The following is a 19,712-nucleotide window of genomic DNA, read 5'->3' as shown; positions in this document are numbered from 1 at the left end:
TTTAAATAATTTTGCTTGTAATAATGTGCCTCCCGGTCTCCCCTTTCTGGGGAAAATTATTGACCTGACATGCGGTATTCAAAAACCTCAGCACCTGATCAAACCCTAATTAAAAGTACTTGTGCTCATGCACTTAGAATCATGGACAATCTTTGTTGAGCATTTTAATGGTCTGGACTTTTCCCCCGCTGGACTAACCTATCTCAGAAACTTTGCACCTTTTTACAGATGCCAGTAACTTATGATATGGTTGTTTTTGGCACTAAATGGTTAATTGGCCCATTTGATAACTCCTGTCTACCACATCACTCTTGCTATTTAAACCTAGGGATCATATCAGATACAGCAATTGTACTTCATTTTGACTATAGTGCGCTTGTCCATGTTAATATTAACAAGTCATCAAGATCTCAAGAAACTTATGAAACGCCTTCAATATATGTAATGGCAAGAGCTCCCACCTATGATATTCATTTTCATTACAAATCATGTTCCTCTGGACTGTATAACACTACTACCGATCTTTAATTTTGTTCACAGATGTACATAAATTCCAAAGCCTGCTTTTCGAAGATGGACAAGAAAAATGCTTAATTATCTGATCACTACATAACAAATTTAACAATCGAAAGGCCTCTGAAACCATAGCAAACATTTTAAGCAACGTATTTATTTTTAGAAAACGAAACCAAAAATTATACCTAATAAGGAGAAAGTGTCACTGGAAAATATAGTGGATTAACAAAATACTTCTGAAAGGTTGGTGAATTAATAACAATTTACCCCCCCCCCCCTAAAAAAAAAAGAATAAATATTTTCTTGACCGAAATGCCAAATAATGATATTTAAAAAACAGAAAAGAGTATTGGAAACAAAACGAAACTTAAAGTTAATATGTTAATAGTAGTATCTCTACAAACATGTGTCAGGTATACAGTAGTAAATGGTCAAGGATGACATCATGCATGAATAAGCTAATTTTGTTTAGTTAATTTGCCAACCTGATGTAAACTTTTGTTGCGTAATTTTCACAGTCTTCTAAAAATTTTAAAGAGCAATTATTGGTGTTTGTTAATTTCTAATACCTAATACAGCAAAATATATTTTGAATTTATTTACAAATCAATTACTTTCATTTTAAGTACAATCAACACACAAAAGATTGTTCACATGGAAATAAGAATCATATTTATTTGGTAGTGTGCATTATTTTCGATAAAATAGATAATTGTTTTTCATGGAAATTAAACATTTCATAATTATTCATCTGGTAGTTGTACTAGCATATGTACAAATATATGAATACAAATTAGATATACATGTGCATATGAGGAAGATAAATCGCTTTTATGCTATGCTAGGTTTCCGTGTTATGTCCATTTCATTTAAAAAAAAAACATGCTTCATGATCGAGGTATTGATTTTCATTGCAATCATCTGATCAATGTAAATGTTGAAAACACTTGGTACCTTTAAATTTTTGTGACTATACTTTATGATTCCTAACACTTTCTTTTTGAATTAAGTCGATTCGAATTAAGTCATGTGTGCAATGTAAAATTAACAGTGGGCACAATTATAAATTTCTACTGAGTGTAACTTGATAAAAGTGAGATATGTGGGGATAAAGATCAGTATTTAAGCTCAAAAGTGCAAGAAACATTACAAATTAGGAGAATGGCAAACAAGGACCTCTAAAACATTAGAATGGGGTCAGGTGCCATGGATAAGTAAGAATTCCCAAACAGAATTAGTGGACAAAAAATCTAAAGTTTGTTTCAATCGCTGCTGAAAGAAGGTGCACATGCTATATAAAGGGGTTAGTCTAGAAATATATAGAAATAACGAACAGTTTTCAAGTTCAAAAATCCGTTCCAGCAATACAAATAAGGAGAAGAACAATCACGGACCTCTAAACCATCAGAGATTGAATCAACATGTTATAATGTTAAAAATGTTAATAATTCTAAAAAGTGTTACTCTGAACATCGTCAATTTAACAATCAGGGAGAATTTGTGTATGTATAGATTTTTTTTCAGAATGTCTTCTTTAAATTCCCCAGCCATATCATTTCGAGAAGAAGGAAACAAAGCATATACGGCAGCTTGCACCGAAGGCCTTAGCCCACAATTCAGGCTGAGAGACTTAAAACAGCAAGAAATTTGTACTATAGGTATGATAAGATATACACTTTAATACAAATACATAAGTCGCAGGATTCTGTTTATGCTGACTTTAATGCAGACTGTACATAATTGCATATAATATAAAAAGGGAATAATTCAAAACTAATCTTTGATCACCCCACCCCAATATACCAAGAGACAAATAAAAAAGCAATCGAATTTGAAATTAAAAAAAAAGGTTTGATTGATGATTAACGCCCCTCTCGAACATATATTCCACTCATATGGAGACGCCACCACTTGCCGGTGGAGAGCTGCAAATTTTGTCCTATAATCGGCATTCAGGGCAATTGACCAGGGAGGGATCTTTTTCATGTCAGCACCTACTGCAACATGGATCTCGGTTTATACGGTCTCATCCGAAGGACCGATCTCCATGTCCCACAGTGGGATTCGAACCAAATGAAGAGTGAATTTATTATTAAGCATAGCTGTGATATCATTGATTAACATACTCAGAAATTCATATACAGGAAATAACTTTTTAATAATTTTCTTCCTTAAGATCTATAGCAGCAAAGGCTTGTTTATTTGATATGACATGAAAGCAACCACAGAAAGTGTTATTATATATAGATTCGAAATTTTTGTTACATGTATCATGTTCCCTAAAGGTAGGGATTGGACCACAATGGGGGCTGATAACGTAGCATACATGAAGACAAATAACATGTTTATAGTTGAATATTTTCTGAAGAAGCAATGTTAGATCAAACCCATGTTTACTCATTGAAATTGAAGCATTCTGAAGACGATTCAAGTCTGTTCAGATCATTACCCCCGGGGTAATGGCTGGGGCAACAATGAGGTTTCAGTTTGCTACATGGAAATATATGATGTTATTTCATTGCAGAAGTTATTCAGTGAGTGCAAATAAGGATGAAAAGTGTTCAGCTGCAAAAAATCTGGCAATCTGTGAGTGGCGATTAGGAAAAATTGGCATTTTGAAAAGCGAAACAACCAAGTCCGTCCTTCATCAGTTTAAAGAAGCCTTAAAGTATTATCAGTATGCCTATGTTAAAGGTAGGAGTTCTAAATCTTCAATTTGGATGGAAGACATCACTTCTAAGTATGGCGAGTGTTTCCGAGATTTCGATGAGTATTTAAACGAAAGCTCCTTTGAGACCAGAATCAGACATCTATCACAAATTGCAGATTTAATGTCCATTTCAAATATCCTTGCAAAAATATATCTCGAGATTATTCAGCATCACTTTCACGAGGGAATAAACGCATGGCAAAAAGGAAACGAGTTGTTTTGCCAACAACATATGGCACAGTGCCACTTTCCACTTCATGAGGCTCGCAAACTTGGACTATCCTTGAATGAAGTTCGAAAGGAGCTTGATGTTCTTGAAAAAAATGTTCATATGTATTTATGCATGACGGAGTCTTCAAAACCCCGCAATACAGGTATATATTCCCAAGGAAATTGCTATGATAAAAAAACCTTTTTTCTGCATGTCTACATCTTTTGAACCATATCATTTTTGACGTTCTTCAACAAAAGCTTGCTTTGAAAAAAGTTTTCGGTTGGCTTTTATAAACAGGTCATTGTATCTTAAAGCGGATGGTTTATTCAGAAGAGTGACAGAAAGACCTCGAGGCACTAGACATTAATTTAGTGTGGGATATCATTGACTGGTACAGGCAATCTATTTTACTGGCAAAGGAACTGGATGTTGAACAAGAAGCCATCGCTCTAAGTAGAATTGGAAGGGTGTATGCTAAAGTTCTCAAATTTAAGCCACAGGCTAAAGAGTACTTTAAACGTGCATTGAAGCTGGCTGCAGCAATGAAACCAAGAGTTTTTGTCCATTGTGGTAATTTAAATCCTATGCTGTATACGTACTCGACTTAAAGATATCTTATTGAGCAAGATAAATTGAGGAAAAAATCCTCTATTCCAATAGCCTAAAATAATAAATTGTTATTGTTCTTTAACGTCAAACTTTGATTGAGAATATTTAAGTTACTGTATACTTATCAAAATTTTTCCTACATTATAATGTTTTAGGGATTGGAAAGAAAGCTTCTAAGCCAGTTGAATCCTTGCTTGAGTTATTCAAACAGAATTATCTAGAATGCTGTTGGAGCTAATATCTTATTTGTTCCGTTAAGAAATTATCTTATGAGAACGAGTGGGTGGGGCAACTAAACTGTCTGATAATTGTATTCCATTAAACCTTTATCTTGTAAACTGGTACAATGAATGCGTTGAAACACTGAAAAAGTACCAAGAAGAAACAATCAGCCATGAACAAGAAGTTAAAGACAAGGAGAGACAAAAAGTAAAAGAAGAAATGAAAGAGGAGCTATTAGAATTGGAGAAGAAAAACTCCGGAATGACTAATGTGCAGTTTTTAAAATATATTTATGAAAAATACCCCATTGGGACGGAAATGAAAGTAGAGGATGAGATGAAGCATGAAGAAAGCTCTACTGAAGGCAATTCTTCATTATCATCCTGACAAAGTTCATACAGAAGAAAAAGGATTAAAATGGAAGATCTTAACAAAAGAGATAACCAAGTACTGCATACGGGGTTATTTTCGCTCCGTCTTATTTTCGCCCTTACATACTTGCAAACAATTTTGCCCCGATTTAAATTCTCCCAATCCAAGTTTTGTTTAAGAAATTATACTGTATTCTTTGAATTCGCCCCGTTTTAAATTCGCCCAAATGAGAGTAGGGCGAAAGGGGCGAAAATAAAACGGGGGCGAAAATTTTCCTGTATACAGTATCTCAATGGAAGATATGAGCCATTGAAAACCACCACTGTGTAATCAATGATTGATCAAATATTTACTTTTTTAAATTGCAACAAAATAGTGTTGCATTTCACCATTATACATATAATAATGTTCATTAAGGTTCAATCTTATCGTTTCAAACAATGGTTTACCTTTTAAAAAGGCAGAGAGGACTAATGTATGCCATGCCTTATGCCCAATTCAATTATGTATAGTGAACTGGCTTTAAATAATAAAAATACGTATACATATTGATCAAATTAATTCAATTTTATAAGGCGGATATCCAGCGTCCAATGACTAATTGAAGAAGCATTTCTCAAAAATTTATACTAGATTTTCTTTTATAAATTGTTTATGATTTTGATACTACACAATGCTGCTTTTTTGTTTCAAAATACATTGTAACGATTAATTAAAAACAACATAAAAGAAGTCAAAAGAATATTAGGGTTGTTCACTCTGCAGTACCACTTGGATGTGACGGACAGGAGGGGTGATGCCAGTTTCAAATTATCAATGTTATTGTAGTTACATGTACCTCTTCATATTTTTTGTAAAAGTTGTACAATTAATGAATTTACAAACAGAGCACATGTCATGTTATCTGTAGTTCGATGATTTCCAACTTTTATTTCTATTTTATTTTATAATATTTACATCCACTGAATACTTTCTCCTTTATTTCTTAAGAAAACCTATTGCGTTAATCACTGCATGAACTACACTATTTAGGCATGTCGCCTGTACAGATTTCATGATCAGAGGCTGTTCCATCAATAAAACGTATAAAGACGTTCGCATCATTAATACAGTAATTAATCTTTTTAATCCTACTTTAAATGATTATTTAAACAGATATAAAAATAAACAATAAAATGTCTTTCTTTGTTTGTTTTTACTGAAATTAACGGTCGCCGCTGTTGTAGTTTATGTTGGTTGGGATTGAAGTTAAAAATTGTAAGGTTTCTTATCATATAGATAATCAAGGTTAAGGGAGATGAACCAAGTTTTTTCAAGATACGGATGAAAGATCCGGGAGATCAGAAAGTTTTTCTTGATTTAAAGTCAAACCCTGCTCTCTTTTTATCTTCAAATAAATTTCACAAGGTTTTTGAAAATAAGATGAAAGAATTATCAATGGTAGAGGTACATGTAGAGATACTAGTCTGTGATCATTCCAGAAGGGATATGTTGTCTAGGATATGCCAAAAGACAAATCAACATGATACTGACTTAACTGGATCAGGCATTCAATAGCTAAACCAGAAACATCAGTATACTATGTGTAAAAATTGGGTTCAAGGAAGATGTATACCTTGCTTGTAAATCAACAAAGAAAGCATTCATTTATTGTTTAAGGAACGATCAAAAAGTTTACCTTGTTAAAAGTAAAAAGTCGATTTTCTAAATTAAAATTAGACTTAGAAGCCAATGGAATTTTCCATTTTTTCTAGAAACGATCAAAAGTTCCACCTTTAATTTGATTACAGAAAATGTTTTTAAAAAGTAAGATCAGGGCTTAAGCTGTATATTTACAACTTTTAATTTTTTTTGGGGGGGGGGGGAGGGGGGAGGTCTTTTTTTTCAACTATATTTACAGCACCAGTTTTGCAAGTTCAAAAGAAAACTGTTGAAAAGGGAGTATTCCAAATTAAACTGGATTGCTTTAATTTCTTGAATCTTTTTTTTTATTTACCAAACAAATAAAAAGGAAATACTCATGACAAAACATTAACTACCATCTTTAGTATCTGCAAGTCATTCTTATGATTATTATTTGTAAATGTTTAGCCTCCTTTGAAATCCAAAGTCAGTGGCACTCGTGGGGACCTTCAAATTAACTTTTGATCCTTTGATGTTTACATGGTATAGAGAAACTCTATTACTATGAAAAGTTTTAGCTTGATACTATATGAATTAAATATACTTTTAGTATTTGGAGGGATTATAACACCGTATAAGTAGAATTTTTAGCGAGGATTTAATTTTGGCATTATTAACAAGGGTGTTGACATCGCTAAAATTGAATATCGCTAAAAATTAATTGCGTATTATTTGCAATAGCTTCTTTAATTAGCATTTTAAAATCGCTAAAATTATTTCTCACTAAAAATAAAATACCAGATTTTAGGAAGAAATCGCTAAATTTGCGTCTCGCTAAAATTTCCACTTATACGGTATAATAAACATTAGAAAAAACTTTGGTACATAAAAACTTTTTTTTCGAATGGAATTTCGATATTGATTTTAATTCTGATATGCTAAACGGTAAACCTAAAGTGGAAATGTTTTTGATTAAGTTTAGAGTAATACTATGTGAAGTAATTAAATTTAAAAATATTTATTAATCTTTCTAATCATGGGTCACTTATATTTTTATATTTTCCTTTGTTATTCAGATAAGAATTTAAAAGCAATCTTTTTAGTATGTTTCATGGTGACAAAGCCTTATTAAGATAAGGATAAACCTAGATATTTTAATATATATAAATCAATATAGATTACATGTATTGAGAAAAAAAAAATGTTACTTACAGCTTTTTACTTCTAATTTAAAATTGTCTCAAATCCCCAACACAGGTAAAGTTTTACATCTGGGTATTTCACCGGGTATTAAACCACTTCCTGTGTATAGAGATTAGGAGACAAACGGCCACGGGTAGACTGCTAGCCCTCAAGGCATTCACACCTGTACATAATAAGCCCCTCCCTCACCTGGAATTTACGACCCAGTAAAAAATCTCTGCCTTTTAGATCCATAAAAACATGACAATGCCGGTTCATTTAATGCTTATCAGATGCTGACAATCAAAAATATTAATTTGTTTAGCAGCTAAATGATTTTTTTTAATTTTCGATGGATATCATTACTTAAGTGATGTTGAATCTGCCCACATTCTTCAGGAAAGAAATCACAAAATATCTTGCACTAAATAATTCCAAAAAGCTAAACTGTTATATGCCATTTTTTTAATTCATTATCATTTAGAATTATATGTACATCTAAGGATAACAAAACCACATTATTTATTTTAGACCAAATACACATTAATCAAAAGTCTTATCAGATACTGTTGCTTTAAAAATTAATAGTTTGTATATGATGAAAAAAGTGAAAAAGAATTCCTGGCTTTGACTTTTTCATAGATTAACAATATTTTACAGAATATTAAAACCTATACCAATTCAGGTTTTGACAAAGGTCAAGATGTCCAAAATTTTATTTTTACAATAGCTCCAAAACTATATGAGGTATAAAGTTAAAACTTTAACAGTTTATAAATATTTCATTGATTAACAGATAGAAAGTATCACTTGAAAACAAATATTCAAAATATATATTTTTTGAGAAAAAATACATCAAAAAATTATTATTTCTGTACTTTTATTGAAAACCATCATTGCAGAAATAATTTGTATTGATCAATGAAGGACAAGTTGGACATGAATGGTCTCTGAAAGGCTGCTATCTAAAGCATGACATGTCTAACTAAAGACAAGACCCCTATAAAATCCGCCTTTTGCAATGTACTTTCAGTTTCAAATCTTAACATTTGGACAAAATATACAGGGAAAACAACTTTCCAGAGGCTATCCAAGACCAACTTGCCTTTCAGTGATAAATATATATTGTTTCTGCAATGATGGTTATAACTAAAAGTACAGATTTAGGTGTATTCTTAAACAATATATGCTACGCATTTCTTAAAAATAAATTTTTGGACATGTTGACCTTTGGCAAAGCCTTAAGTATCAATCATAATTTCAAATTTAAACAAGTAAGGAACAACAGACTGAGCGATGCTAAGCTGACTAATCATATCTATTTTTGATCATAGCAAATACTGAACAAATTTAATGAGAGTTCATCTCCCGTCCTCATTTGTCTTTCAATTCTCATTTCTATTGATAACAAATGATTCTAAAAATAATATCTTTAACATGTTTAATGATAGTTTCTTGCATAAATCTGTAGCCAAGTTAGATAGACAGATGTGCATGAGATACATGTACAAGAGGTCACTGAAGTGTAATACACACTATGTATAATATCCAGTAGATATAAAATAAACTGGTAGATGAAGCTTTGTTGCCAAAAAGCAAGAAAAATAGGATGATCAGGATCAATGAAATTATTAAATATTTAGTAACAATTCATGAAGTAAGTTTTCATCTGTCCCTTATTGAACACTATCACCATTCAGATGACTATTAACAAATTATGAACATGATTAAGTGCCTGTAATATTTTTAACCCCAATATGTAATCTCTCACATTGGTCTCTTTGGTCTCTGAAAATATTTTCAAAATAAAATATATTTGTCTTTTTTTAAAAAAATTAGTTATCTATTGTTTGCAAGTCTATCTGATCATTAAAACTATGAATGTTGTTTTTGTATTATACTATATAATTTCTTGCATAATTCTCTTACTCTATAAACTTTTCAAATACAGTACAGTATTTACAGTAATTAATTATCAAACGTGAATTGCAAGAGGAATAATTTCTCGGAGTAGGATACAAATTTATAGAGACCTGGCCAGGACCAGAACACTTAACGAAATGGTACAGATATGTTTAAGAATCTGGTAATGATACAACACCTTGTTACTCATCAGGGTATCACAAAACAACTACATTTATCTAAATCTGTAATCTCTTCTACTTTTGAAGCCCTGAATGGTGGCCTCATATCTATGTCCTCTAAAATCATCATCATCTTTTCTCTACCTATTTTTGCTTGTAACTGGCAACTATGAGCCATCTTATTTTTTTCAGAAATCCTGGGACCAAATGTATCATAATGCAAAAGCATCCATAACTGTACAACGGAAGACAATTTCAATCTATACTTTGGAAACCCTTGTGCAGAATCACACCATAATGGAATGGAGTTTTCCAGTATTTCTTAATAGAATATTATTGTCCGAGTCATAAAAATATACATCAAAACAATGTGATGTTATGGCAATAGTAGGCACTAAAGTTACCTTCATATACTCTTTTGAGATTCTCCTTTGATACTTTGTATTTTTGTACAATGAAAATGTAATAGCCTGTGCTATGCACTGTTGGGCAAAATGTCTAAGAACTGCTTGTTCTGTCTCGGCCTTACATATTTGATTGTCTTCTTCATCTGGTTCAAGTTCCATATTATCTGGATTCTGGGCAAAAATCTTAGGACAACTGATATCTCTTTGAAGCAATCGCAAAGGGTATAAAACAATGCCTAGCTGGATAGCCAAACCATACTTGAACGGAACCTGAAAAAAATATGTGTTTGTTTTTTTTTTTAATTTGTTATGATATGCTAGAAATACTTAATGTAGTCTTTAGAACAAAACCTGTAAAATAAAATATTCCTTTAAAGCAAGTTAACATAGTTTTTTTAGTGGTTTTGATATGCTAGAAATGCAAATGTAGTCTTTAGATCAAAAGTCTTTACACCAAAAACCTTAACCTGGAACACAGACATTGAAAGTATCAGATCAGCTCATTTCAAATTTGCTGAGGTGAGCTTAATAATAATACATTAATTTTATCTTACTTCAAACTTATAGAGAAATGGACAGCAATGCAATATATTGCAATATGCTATCAAATATTGCAATATAAAGCTAATTAAATCTTTTATGTACTTTAACTTTGTGAGGTAGGATCATAATATAAAAAATAAACATACCGAAGCCAGTCCTCGCATATTCTATGGAATCAAAGCAATCGTTTTTACACGGACAGCGGGAGGTTTTAAATTTTGCATCATCTGAGATGAAAAATCTTTTTGTTGAGCTCAGCAGGGCAAGCAAGTGGTTTGCTAAGATTACTTTGATCTCATCCTCTTTTAACACTCCATTTAATGTTTCCCTAAGACTTTCTTCATGTTCCTCTGGAAAAGAAAGTATAACTTTACTTTGTCATCCTCTTAAACATTTTAAAATTGAGCCAACACTGACATGTAGAGTAGATTGTCCAGTAGGAACAAAGACATTAAAAAAATTTAATCAATAAAGTGTCCCACCACAGCACAATAAGCCATCAAATATTGTTCAATTATCATAAGCAGTTTAGAGTACAAGAAAATCATGTCAATGTAGAGTTGGGTAATTCAAATGAGAATCACGTTGGGATAGTTTCATTTCATTTTCAGCATGCGCAGTTTGACTGTTTCTACAAAAAACATGATAAAAGAGGTTTTTATAAATAATTTTTATATCATGAAATACCGGTATCTGATTTTTATATCGCGATATCATATCGTGGATATGTTAGGAATATATAAGGTAAGTAATATTCTGAATGACAATTTAAAAACATGGAGAAATAAATCGAGAAACAGCACACTTTTTGTGCGCAAGAAATATACAGTTTTTTTAATATGTGGCACTGTATCTCTACGGTCTGTCAATGTATATTTTTTTTTTTTCTGAGAGCTAGCCTACAGTTCTCCAGCTATCCCAAGGGCTGAATGGATCTGCACTATCTGCTTTATAAAACTTCAGAAATCTGTATTGTGACAATACAAGAGGCCCACGGGCCTTATAGGTCACCTGAATATAATGTAACAAGTTTCCAACAATTGAATTTGGTTTGTGTTTTTAACCAGAGGCCATGAAATTCACAATTTTGAATGAGGCACCATTGCTTATCATAATTATGAACTTGGCATGCTTACGCTATTTACTTAATACCCAGAGGTAGATCAGAGTAACAAAGAGAAAATGCTCTTCCACTTTATAACCAGTTGTGCACCCCACCCCAAAGGAACCATTTGCCCCATATATTTGAAAATTTTGGAAATTTTATCATAAATTTTATTTCATCATAAATGGTTGATTAATACCAAAGAGCAGATTTCAAAGCATTAATTTATTTTCAGACTATGTAACCCTCCCCCCTCCGATACCTCTGACCCAGAGGGCATGAAATTAACTATTTTGCTAGATGCACCTTTCTTTATCATAAATATATATACTTGGATCATTAGCATTAAACCCAGGAGCAAAGGAAAAGATTTTCAAAGAATTAATGTATTTTTACTATATAATCAAAAAAGCCCCCCCCCCCCCTACACCAAATGGCAAAACCTATGAATCAGGGGCATTAAAATTCACAATTTTGAAAGAGGCACTCTTGCTCATCATAACTATGTATTTAGTTAGTTTACTTAATACCCAGGGGAGAAGGTTTTTGAAGAATTAATGCACTTTCACTATACATGTATAATCAATAGAGCCCCGCCCTTACACAAGAACCCGTGACCCTGGGGCCATAAAATTCTTAGTTTTGGAGGAGGCACTCTTACTAATCATAACTATGTAGTACTTAGTAAGTTTATTTAATACCCAAGAGCAGAGGGGAAGATTTTCAAAGAATTAATGCATTTTCGCTATATAATCAACAGAGCTCTGCCCTAACACCAGAACCCCTGACCCTTGGGCCATAAAATTCACAATTTTGGAAGAGGCACTCTTACTAATCATAACTGTGTACTTAGTTAGTTTATTTAATACCCAGAAGCAGAGAAGAAGATTTTCAAAGAAATAATGCATTTTCACTATATCATCAATAGAGCCCCGCCCTAGCACCAGAGCCCCTGACCTTGGGGCCATAAAATTCACAATTTTGAAAGAGGCACTCTTGCTCATCATAACTATGTATTTAGTTAGTTTACTTAATACCCAGGGGAGAAGGTTTTTGAAGAATTAATGCACTTTCACTATACATGTATAATCAATAGAGCCCCGCCCTTACACAAGAACCCGTGACCCTGGGGCCATAAAATTCTTAGTTTTGGAGGAGGCACTCTTACTAATCATAACTATGTAGTACTTAGTAAGTTTATTTAATACCCAAGAGCAGAGGGGAAGATTTTCAAAGAATTAATGCATTTTCGCTATATAATCAACAGAGCTCTGCCCTAACACCAGAACCCCTGACCCTTGGGCCATAAAATTCACAATTTTGGAAGAGGCACTCTTACTAATCATAACTGTGTACTTAGTTAGTTTATTTAATACCCAGAAGCAGAGAAGAAGATTTTCAAAGAAATAATGCATTTTCACTATATCATCAATAGAGCCCCGCCCTAGCACCAGAGCCCCTGACCTTGGGGCCATAAAATTCACAATTTTGAAAGAAGCACTCTTGCTCATCATAACTATGTACTTAGTTAGTTTATTTAATACTCAGAAGCAGAGAAGAAGATTTTCAAGGAATTAATGAATTTTCACTATATCATCAATAGAGTCCCGCAATTACACCAGAACCCCTGAGCCTGGGGCCATAAAATTCATAACTTTGGAAGAGGCACTCTTGCTCATCATAACTATGTACATTTTTGTACTTAGTTAGTTTATTTAATACCCAGGAGCAGAGAAGAAGATTTTCAAAGAAATAATGTATTTTCACTATATCATCCATATAACCCCGCCCTAGCACTAGAACCCCTGACCCTGGGGCCATGAATTTCACAATTTTGGTAGAGGACTTAATAGACATTACATTCACGCCAACAGTTTGACTGCTTGATGTCCAGGAGTAAAGAAGAAGATTTTTAAAGATTTCATTAATTTTAGCGGTTTTGGCCCCACCCCTTAGGTCCCAGGGGGGCAGGGACCATGAAATTCACATTTTTTGTTTCCCTTCACCCATAGATGCTATATACTAAATTTGGTTGAAATTGGTTCAGTGGTTTCGGAAAAGAAGCTGAAAATGTTCAAATGTTAACACACGACGGACGACGGACGACGCACGACGCACGACGACGGATGAAAACGGATAGCAATAGGTCACCTGAGTGACTCAGGTGACCTAAAAAGACAGCCTTATTCAACATAATTATGCACTTGGTTAGTTTATTTAATGCCAATAAACAGAAAAGAAGAATTTCAAAGAATTTATGCATTTTCACTATATAATCTATATAGCCCCGCCCTATCACCTAAAAACCCCTGACCACAGGGCCAAGAATTTCACAATTTTGGAAGAGGCAGCCTTATTCAAAGGAATAATGCATTTTCACTGTATAATCTATTTAGCCCCGCCCTAGCACTAGAACCCCTGACCCCAGGGCCATGAATTTCACAACTTTGGTAGAGGACGCAATGCTGATTACAGTCATCCAAACAGTTTGACTGCTTGATGTCCAGGAGTAAAGAAGAAGATTTTTAAAGATTGCACTTATTTTAGTGATTTTGGCCCCACCCCTCAGGCCCCAGGGGGGCAGGGATTATGAAATTCACAATTTTTGTTCCTCTTTACCCATATATGCTATATGCCAAATTTGGTTGAAATTGGTTCAGTGGTTTCAGAAAAGAAGCTGAAAATGTTCAAATGTTAAAGCACGACGGACGAACGTCGGACGAAAACGGATAGCAATAGGTCACCTGAGTTTACTCAGGTGACCTAAAAAAGGATATCAAGCCAAACCATGTAAACCTAAGACGTAAACATAGGTAGTGTCTGTTCCTTTACCTTCACCAAGCGCTCAGCATTTAGAAGTGAAAGCCACTGGACTTGACTTCAAAATGTTAGGGAATTAAAGAGGTCTGGGGAATTATTTAAGAGAAGCGTGTTATTTACGAGAAAGTAAAATAATTTATTATAATAATGAGTAATATTGATTCACTATTATAATACATGTAGAACAAAAATATGTATGTATAGACATGTACATTTATCAATGCTTGTGTAAATACATTGTAATATATGTTTACATGGCAATTATGTATATTGTATGTAATTGATATGTTAATCTGATGTATCTGTTGATAAAAGAATATTAGAATTGAATATTGCATTGACTTTCAGATGGTAACATGTGGGTTCGCCCCAATAACGTGTTCGCACCGAGAGGTTTCGCCCCATATAAATACTATTAACACATAGGTACATGTAGTATTTAATTGTGTTCTTCTACATGTGTGTTCTGATTTGCACACAGCGGTAATTAAATAATGAGTATAAGATAAAAAAAACCAATTTCTAAAGTTTAATTAGCACTAAGACAAAGTAAAAATCAAAACTACAAAGTTAATTCATCATAATAATTATGTAATTTAATACATCAAGAATGTGTCATTTCTAATAAGTTTTTTTTCTAAAAATAGACCCTAAATGAATGAAATATAAATTTAATTTTTCCCTTTATTTTGTAGCCGGCAGGGTATCTTTTTTTTATTTTCGGCCTGGTACATGGATTCGTGGTACATGTACATGTACCGATTCTTAAATAAATTATTTTCTTACAAATTTTCAATATAATGATTAAATTTAACATATCGATTATTCATAAGATTTAAAACTGTAGTATTTTCGAATTAAATTTAAAAAAAGGAAACTTTACTGCCGGAAATGACGTGTCTTTCGTATGACCTAAGAGCCTCCAGATTGTGGGCTTGCAGAAGTTCCACGCTCAATTGCAAATGGTCTTTTTCTCCGATGCAGTCAAGCAGGACAGTTAATAAACAAGCATCAACTGATATTTATATAACAACATTCATGGAAATGGGTCTGAAATTAAGCATTTTACATACATTAAACTGTATAGCAAATTAATAACTGTTTTTTGTTTGTTTGTTTGTTTGTTTGTTTTTTTTTTTTGTTTTGTTTTTTTTTTTTTGTTTTGTTTTTTGAATACAACATTTAAACCGCGAAAGATTTTCCAAAGATGATTGTGTCTTTCAAATGACCTCAAAGCCTGCAGATTGTGGGTTTTGAAATTTTCCATGCTCTGTAGCGAAGGGCGCTTCATTTCTCTCTAATGCCATCAAGCAGGGTACTTTAACAAGTCTCAACTGATAACTTCAGCTGTGGTACATCATTTCATGGGTCCAAAATGAAGCATAACATTGATTTAACTATACAGCAAATATATAACTGTTTTTAATTCGATTTCCAAATTTTTTTTCAAAAAAAAAAAGAAAAAAAAAAGAGACCTTACTGCTGGAAATGACGTGCCCCGAAAAACATCGGTTATCGCCAACATCTTTGAGTTGACGGGAGCTGAAAAATAAGAAAGGGGACCCAGAAGAATCTCAAAAATGCAGGGAAGCACACAACAAAATCAAAAAGGAGATGAATAAAATTTAAAAAAAAATGGATTATAAAAACATTGTTCTGAAATCGAAGAAAACCTTAAAAAAAACAACAACAACAAAGCTTATCAAGTGGTACATGTTAAAGACCTCAACAAGGAGAAAAAAGACCAAGAAGCATCCAAAACAAGTCCAGAAAAATCCTAACTGAGGAGATACTAGACAGATAGTCAGAATAGTTACTGCTCTGAGCTATATACAACTACCAGCTCAAAGGAGACCAAGCAATACTAGTATTTAACTGCCCACAAGCAGATACAGAGGATGAATCACTCCCGATATTTAATACGAGAAGAAGTCGAAGCGGCAATCAATGCTATAAAACAAGAGAAATCAGGAGGTATCGGCAAAATATCTTCGAAACTGGTTAAGCATTAAGGCTGGAGGAGAGGCAGTGATTACAGCTTTCACAACCACCTGCAACAATATCTGGAGCACAGGAATATGGCCAACTCCGTAGAAACAGTCACTGATTATCACCTTACCGAAGAAAGGAAACCTTCAGCTATGTAATAACTTTAATAAGCCAACAAGCAAGGTGATGCTGAAGATCCTATTGAATAGACTTAAACATGTAGCAGAGACCATCATTGCAGAAGAACAGGCAGGTTTAAGAACAGGAAGAAGTACGTACCACCGAACAGATATTTAGTACTTATTTGAGTGATCGAAGAGTTATACAACAAGGCCACTAACTAGTGCAATTCTCTTTCAAGAAAATAGCGTTGAATTGAATTAAGCATATATTGTAATATATACCGGTCTTGTAGAGTAGGCTTTCCCCCTAAAATCTCCCCCCCCCCGGAAAACGGGCTCTAGAGTAGAATTTCCCTACGGAAAACTGGCTCTAGAGTAGGATTTCCCCTACGGAAATCCAACACCAGAGACAATTTTCCGGGGAGAAATTCTACTCTGTGTAGTAGTTATAGAGTGCGATTTCCCCCATGGCCAGCCCACCCCCCTCCCTCAATGGAATACAATAATTGCTATACTTATTTTTGAGGAGGAATGGTTGGCACATTGCTACAAGTGTCCCTTCTTCAAAATGGTGATCAGAAGTAAAACATACGTACCGGTATACGAAAACTTAACATGAAAATTTTAAATCCAATTTTTCTTGGCTACCGTCAAACAATTTGCTTTAAATCAAATAAATTGATGAAATTGGATAAGACTTTAAGTTTCCTCTGCGTCTGTCCGTCTGTCTAGCTGTCCCTCTGTCTTTTTGTGTGTCCCAAATTGTTTTCCGTACTTGAAGACATTGAGCTGATATTTGATAAAGGGGTATATCTTGATGAGTAAAAATTCAAGTTTGTATTTTGTTTCGCTTAAATTTCTTTAATGACATTACGACCTTACAAATTTTTAACAGTTTTACGCAATGTTTTTAAATTTTTAACGACTTGAGATATTGAGCTAAATTTTGATAGATTAATAAGGGTTGTTACAGAAAGGTGGAAATTTGAACATTATAGTAAGTTTACAATTTCTTAATATTTTACTAAGTTATTGTAATCATTCACATTTTACAACCAAAATAGGTCTGAAAATATATACCAATTCAAACATCCATTGTTTTGTTTGTTTCATCTTCATATTTTGAGAATATTTGGATTTCGTTTAAAAGCTATATAATTTGGTTGAGATTCCCTGATTTGAAATATACATTTAGAAAATTCTAACAACATAAGTCGAAGAAAACACTCATTAACCTTTTAAAAATCAGTTAGTTGTTTATCTTTTTTTCACAAAAATATTGCGACTGTCGTTTATATACTGACTCTATATAAGGGGGAAAATCCTACTCTGAGAAATAAAGAAGGGGGAAATTTGGCTCTGGTGTAGGATTTCCCCTCGGAGGAAAATCCTACTCTTGAGTACCATTTCCTGGGGGGGAAAGCTGACTTAGGGGGAAATTCTAGTCTACAACACCGGTATACTAGTATACAATGGGATTGGGCACAAGTTCTCAAAACTTATTTCGCCGTCTCTCTACATGGAAAGTTTATAAAGTTTAAGCTACATGTGTTACACAGTTTTAGAAAAAAAAAACTAATAAACTCACAACATGAATTTATTAACTGCAAGAGATTTTGATTTTTGAGGTACAAATGCTATACACAAACAATAACAATATACCATTTAAATATTTCAGACTGCTGAATATATGATTGTACAATGGAAAAAGACATTCATTTTCAGCAAAACTTAGTAATGTATCGCCCAACAGTAAAGTATGGGTGTCAACAATGTGAACCCTATCAAATCTCAAAAAATTCTCAAGAAGATTAAATAATGGTGAGCTTGCACTTTTCGAAGATGAGATATAATGTTACACATTTAGCATGGAAATAATATACATCCATTATTCTGATCATGTGACCAATGAAGAGGTTCAAAGGAGAGTCACAGAAGCTATAAGACCTCACGACGACCTCCTTACTGTCGTCAAGAAGCGGAAACTAAGGTTGTATGGTCACGTTTAACTCTCAGATGGTGTTACAAAGACAATCCTGCAAGGTCCAGTTAAAGGAGGACAAAGACGGGGAAGACAAAAGAAGAGGTTGGAACATTACGTTCTTGAGTGGACAGGATTGAAGCTTGCAGAATCCCAGAGAGCGAGAGAAAAAGAGAATTATGGATATGATAGCGGTGGATACTTCTTTGAACGTGCTCTAAGGGAATACACGGAAGTCAAGGGATAGGTGAAGGTGAAGATGAAGGCTGCTGAAAATGATGTGTATTTCAAATAACATCGATGCTGTAAAAATAACTACAGTGTATACTCAACAAAAAAAAGAAACGCATACTGAGTATTTGTTTACTAATAAAAAAAAAATTGAAAAAGTATATGGATCAACTACCGGTATCTTTTTAACAATGGAAACCTATGACCTATTTAAAGGACAACATGGGCTTTTAAAACCCAAGTCTTGAATCATTTCCCTTGATTAATCGTGTTTATGAAAATAGTTTTTTACATGATTTATTGTAAATCGGGGGTCTACTTTCATTGATGTTTTGGATTTAGAGAAACAATAAACATTCCTATTAAACCCATATTTAAGAATTGATTGCAATGTTGATCCTGCAATGCCACGCCTTATTAAACAAAGATGAATGCAACCGGGCTAACGACGATGATGACAGGAGCTACGCAACAGGACGTTGTCACTGCATTTGGTGTACAGAAATCGCCTTTGCAGTGGTTAAACGTACGTCTTCACATAGTTAGGAAGACGCTTGATGGACCGGAAACTGGCCGTCCAGACCCCCCTTTAGCACCTGCGAAATAGATTCAACAACGCATGTTGTACAAACTGCTGCTGTAACATGAGTAATTGCTGGTTCAGAAGAAATCCGCATAAAAGTACATGTACACTAATTGTTCGCAAGAGTCTAAGAAGAGCTGGTATTCGTGCACGATTTCCGTACATTTGAAATCGACAAGCAATGAGAGACGTCGCAAAGCACATATGGATTGATTGAGACGAAATGCCTCCATACAATTTAGAGGTGACGACAATGACCTCAACTCAACTTTTCAATCTACAATCTTCATGTCTGAATTTTACCACGACACACTCTAAAATCACTTTTAAAACATGTCTTAGAGTGAAAAATTAGATTATCATGTTAAATCTGAATATGCGTTTTTTTGTTTTTGTTTT

The 19,712-nt window shown here is 33.6% G+C and overlaps 1 pseudogene; it reads left to right on the top strand.

Annotated features, from left to right (window-relative positions):
* Positions 1-3,458: 3,458 nt before the first annotated feature.
* Positions 3,459-18,746, top strand: LOC134255952 (uncharacterized; annotated as a pseudogene).
* The last annotated feature ends 966 nt before the right edge of the window (positions 18,747-19,712 follow it).

This window comes from Saccostrea cucullata, unplaced genomic scaffold, assembly GCF_032062105.1.
Source record: "Saccostrea cucullata isolate Sc308-1 unplaced genomic scaffold, CSIRO_AGI_Scuc_v1 ctg953, whole genome shotgun sequence".
NCBI classification, from domain to species: Eukaryota; Metazoa; Mollusca; class Bivalvia; order Ostreida; family Ostreidae; genus Saccostrea; species Saccostrea cuccullata.
The sequence above is the reverse complement of the archived record's forward strand: the minus strand, read 5'-3'. Positions and strand labels throughout refer to the sequence as shown.